Source organism: Schistocerca serialis, chromosome 2 (genome assembly GCF_023864345.2).
Source record: "Schistocerca serialis cubense isolate TAMUIC-IGC-003099 chromosome 2, iqSchSeri2.2, whole genome shotgun sequence".
NCBI classification, from domain to species: domain Eukaryota; kingdom Metazoa; phylum Arthropoda; class Insecta; order Orthoptera; family Acrididae; genus Schistocerca; species Schistocerca serialis.
Window position 1 is genome coordinate 696,793,631 of NC_064639.1, and position 5,782 is coordinate 696,799,412.

A 5,782-nucleotide genomic window follows, 5' to 3' on the forward strand; every position below is an offset into this window, starting at 1 on the left:
AGACCAGCTGCTTCGTATGTGGCAGGAAATGCGCCACTGTTTTGATGTTTGTCGTGTAACACATGGTGCTCACACTAAACGCATAAAAAATTGAACTTTTCTCCTTCCAGGAACGTTGGAATTGTGTTTCTATCTTTCATAGTTTGCGAGTGATAAATATTTAAAATCTGGTCCTTCTTTTTGAATAGTACTGTATGAACACTTAGTGATGGCAAGTTAATTGTGCAGATATTTACAATGCACTTCTGAAATGACCCATACATTTGACTAACATTCGCCACAGCAAGCAGTTTGGAAGATATCACTCATTATATTCATCACTGCAAGAACTCGGAACCAGTTCGCACTGATGCCAGACGGAGCCAGACTGGCTCCCAAAATCGAGCAGATCAGAATCTGATGAGAACCAGCACCATAATGGCGAATACAGATTCGAACTACATTATTTCCGTGAACGATTCCCATTAGCTGATGGTCTAAGCCACTCTCCAAAGATACTAAATGCATCAGCGAGGACAAAGAGATTGTTTAAAGAGCCTATTCCAACTAAGAGAAACTGGCTGCAGTAGAAACATAAAAAGCTGTGCAAAGACGACACGCGACTGAACAAAAGCAAAAATACTGTGAGCATAAAAATGAAATTGCAAATGAACAGGCGATTTTCACCTTTTAAGTGACAAAAAATTTTTTCGAGCATAACGATGAAATATATTCGAAATGGTGAAGAGCAGCAATCAGTTGTCATTTCTGTTCTAGGTTTACTAGAGCAGATCCAGGTTTCGGCTAGTAACTAGAAATTATCAAAGCTAAAAATACAAAAAGTACGTAGTCCCAGCGTAGTATACAAAAATTATACCTCATGGCACAACCTATATCGCTTGTACATTAAATTATATACCAGTATGTCAGAGTTGTTAAACGTTTACATCTGTTGTTCAGACCCTTGTTACACAATTCATGAAAGATTATCCTGTATGAAGGTAGGCTTTGCAGAGAACAAATTGGACGGCTGTGTGGCGCCCTCTATGTGAACCACGTAATACATAACCTTCATAGTAAAGCAATTGTGGTCTCTTAAAAAATACAAAAGTAGCATGGGAATAGAATAAAATAAAATACAAGTAAGATTACTGAAGTTATTGTACTGACTTAATGCCACATTTAACAGTTAACATTAGAAGACACAAAAATCCATGACTCATTCCTTGTGAGCCAATTTTTACTTAATCTTTAAAAGCATAGGTAAAATCAGTTTCATAAAATTTACAAACAGCTAGGAGGCAAATGACGTACGCTGTGACTATTGGAATTGATATGAAAATTTTTTGTTTCATATTTTAACCGTAGTGACTAGGTTTGTGGCTCATATTACTTACTGAATAGTTCGTAGATGGCACCAAATATCTCCAATGTAGGTAGTTGATGTGATTTGCCAAATCATAAATGACAGAGACAGTATTGATCTCTGTGCTGCTTCACACGTCATATCGTGAATTGTAATATTTGTATCTATGATCTGACTACGTACTTGTATTTTTAGTATTGGTAATAACTAGTTACTACCCGAAATCTGAATCTGCTCTAATACAGCTAGAACAGAAACGATGACTGACTGCTGCTCTTTACCATTTCGAAAGTTATGGCCACCCGCGGGAGCGCATCCCACTGTCCTTTGTTGTTGTTGTGGTCTTCAGTCCTGAGACTGGTTTGATGCAGCTCTCCACGCCACTCTATCCTGTGCAAGCTTCTTCATCTCCCAGTACTTACTGGAACCTACGTCCTTCTGAATCTGCTTAGTGTATTCATCTCTTGGTCTCCCTCTATGATTTTTACCCTCCACGCTGCCCTGCAATGCAAAATTTGTGATCCCTTGATGCCTCAGAACATGTCCTACCAACCGGTCCCTTCTTCTTGTCAAGTTGTGCCACAATCTCCTCTTCTCCCCAATTCTATTCAATACCCCCTCATTAGTTATGTGATCTACCCATCTAATCTTCACCATTCTTCTGTAGCACCACATTTCAAAAACTTCTATTTCTTCTTGTCCAAACTATTTATCATCCATGTTTCACTTCCATACATGGCTACACTCCATACAAATACTTTCAGAAACGACTTCCTGACACTTAAATCTATACTCGATGTTAAATTTCTCTTCTTCAGAAACGCTTTTCTTGCCATTGCCAGTCTACATTTTATATCCTCTCTACTTCTACCATCATCAGTTATTTTGCTCCCCAAATAGCAAAACTCCTTTACTTAAGTCCACTGTCCTAATGAATGATAATTTAATGAAATACATGTCAGCGTGTACCCTTTGGGAAAAGTAATGGATAAACCTGCTCAATTTGTTATGTAATTCTAGATCTACCATGAGGTATGGTAAATATTGATATCAGTGAATGGACAACATGATAATTCCAGTTGATTATCAGTGGTACATACAGTGTATTTACGAGTGTTACTGAAAGAGTTAATGATGTTGATAGCGATGAGTGCCAGGAAGAAGAGTATGAAACACGGCACGTAATAATCTCAAACAGAAAGGAAGTCAAGGAGTTTAATGCGCTCTCCCTGCCGAGAGGTTTGCGTGTTAATCACAGGTCATTTGTGCAAGATTCAGAAATATACGGCGCCAGGTTTTTTTCTGTTGCCGGGAGAACAATGCTATTGAAAATATCTTTTACCTACTGTTCAAGCTCAGCACCAACGCATGTTGTGACCTGGGCTGTGGAGGTGTGACTGTCGAATTAAATCATTTAAGTGAAGCGTTGCAAGATCGGGTGAGTTTGGTTGAAAACAATGTTTGCTATTTTCCTCCAGAAATTCATTCGTCCACCTCATCCTATTGTTTACGACGGATCATGTCTCCTCTGGCTGTGATAAGATTCTGAAGTTCGTTGTAACTGCGTTTCCCATAAACATGTTTAAAAATGCCGTTTTTATTTCTTTCTTGTTATAGTGCCACAAGAATACGATGCCAAGAAGTGCTCACCGCTATGTCTGTTGACGTTTGTACTTCACTACTTGCTGTACTCTATCCATGTCTGAGTTGTTACGGAAACTCTGGCCTTTGTCGAAACGGGGGCCGTGTCTATTCCAGGAGAACGCGCGGGCGTGCAGCGCTGCCGGCAGAGAACAGTGCTCTTGACACAACACGCAGCGTACTCTGTAACGTCCACTCAGCACATTCCTGGCGCTATAATCCTCTAACGTTGCGCCCGGCAACAAATTCCATGGAATATCCAAACCTGCTTCAGACCCCGGCCAAAGCGGTCTATGTCAGGGAGTTTCCCAGACATGAACTCAGACGTACGTTTATGCAATACGGCTTCTAATTAGTCCACGAGAGTACGTAGTAAGCTGTGTCAAGGATCTGAAGTTTCCATGAACCCTTTCACTGCGCATTTACTCTCAGCGGTCCCGACCTGTGCACGTTATTTTCACCCGGTGCGTATATATACGGCTGTAGCAGTCTACCGTTATTATTGAGATAAAAATGAGACGCAAAATCCAGTTTTGTCGGTGTAAATCTTTGTTCAGAAAGTCTTATTTTTTCAAAAAAGGTACTTTATTTGGAGAAAAAAAAATACAAAACATTACGTTAGTAATACTACAAAGTATTAGTATCTCTTATTGAAGGAAATAGTGCGCATATAGTATTAGGAACGGAAAGTTGGTTAAAACCGGAAGTGAACAGTAACGAAATCCTAGACACAGAATGGAATATATACCGCAAGGATAGGATAAACGCCAATGGTGGAGGAGTATTTATAGCAGTAAGGAATTCAATAATATCCAGTGAAGTTATTAGCGAATGCGAATGTGAAATAATCTGGGTTAAGTTAAGTATCAAAGGTGGGTCAGATATGATAGTCGGATGCTTCTATAGACCACCTGCATCAGCAACCGTAGTAGTTGAGCGCCTCAGAGAGAACCTGCAGAACGTCGTGAAGAAGTTTCGTGATCATACTATTGTAATAGGGGGAGACTTCAATCTACCAGGTATAGAATGGGATAGTCACACAATCAGAACTGGAGCCAGGGACAGAGACTCTTGTGACATTATCCTGACTGCCTTGTCCGAGAATTACTTCGAGCAGATAGTTAGAGAACCAACTCGTGAAGCTAACGTTTTAGACCTCATAGCAACAAATAGACCGGAACTTTTCGACTCCGTGAATGTAGAAGAGGGTATCAGTGATCATAAGTCAGTGGTTGCATCAATGACTACAAGTGTAATAAGAAATGCCAAGAAAGGAAGGAAAATATATTTGCTTAACAAGAGTGATAGGGCACAAATCGCAGAATATCTGAGTGACCACCATCAAACGTTCATTTCTGAGGAAGAGGATGTGGAACAAAAATGGAAAAAATTCAGAAACATCGTCCAGTACGCCTTAGATAAGTTCGTACCGACTAAGGTCCAAAGCGAGGGGAAAGATCCGCCGTGGTATAACAATCATGTACGAAAGGTACTACGGAAACAAAGAAAGCTTCATCATAGGTTTAAGAGTAGTCGAATCATAGCTGATAAGGAAAAGCTGAACGAAGCGAAAAAGAGCGTAAAGAGAGCAATGAGAGAAGCATTCAACGAATTCGAACATAAAACATTGGCAAACAATCTAAACAAGAACCCTAAAAAGTTTTGGTCATATGTAAAATCGGTAAGCGGATCTAAATCCCCTATTCAGTCACTCGTTGACCACGATGGCACCGAAACAGAGGACGACCGAAGAAAGGCAGAAATACTGAATTCAGTGTTCCGAAACTGTTTCACTGCGGAAAATCGTAACACGGTCCCTGACTTCAGCCGTCGCACGGACGCCAAAATGGAAAATATTGAAATAAACGATATCGGAATTGAAAAACAACTGCTATCACTTAGTAGCGGAAAAGCATCCGGACCAGACGAGATACCCTTAAGATTCTACAGTGATTATGCTAAAGAACTTGCCCCCTTTCTATCAGCAATTTATCGTAGATCGCTGGAAGAACGTAAAGTACCTAGCGACTGGAAGAAAGCGCAGGTCGTTCCCATTTTCAAGAAGGGTCATAAATCAGATGCGAATAATTATAGGCCTATTTCGCTTACGTCAATCTGTTGTAGAATAATGGAACATGTTTTGTGTTCTCGTATTATGACGTTCTTAGATAATACAAATCTCCTTCATCATAACCAACATGGATTCCGCAAACAGAGATCATGTGAAACTCAGCTCGCCCTATTTGTCCAAGAAATTCACAGTGCCGTAGACACTGGCGAGCAGATTGATGCCGTATTCCTGGACTTCAGGAAGGCATTTGATACGGTTCCGCACTTACGTTTAGTGAAAAAAATACGAGCTTACGGAATATCGGACCAGGTTTGTGATTGGATTCAGGATTTCCTAGAAGAAAGAACACAACATGTCATTCTTAACGGTTCAAAATCTGCAGATGTAGAGGTAATTTCGGGAGTACCGCAGGGAAGCGTGATAGGACCTTTATTGTTTACAATATACATAAATGACTTAGTTGACAACATCGGTAGCTCCGTGAGGCTATTTGCAGATGACACGGTTGTCTACAAGAAAGTAGCAACATCAGAAGACTCGTACGTACTCCAGGAGGACCTGCAGAGGATTAATGCATGGTGCGACAGCTGGCAGCTTTCCCTAAACGTAGATAAATGTAATATAATGCGCATACATAGGGGCAGAAATCCATTCCAGTACGATTATGCCATAGGTGGTAAATCATTGGAAGCGGTAACGACCGTAAAATACTTAGGAGTTACTAT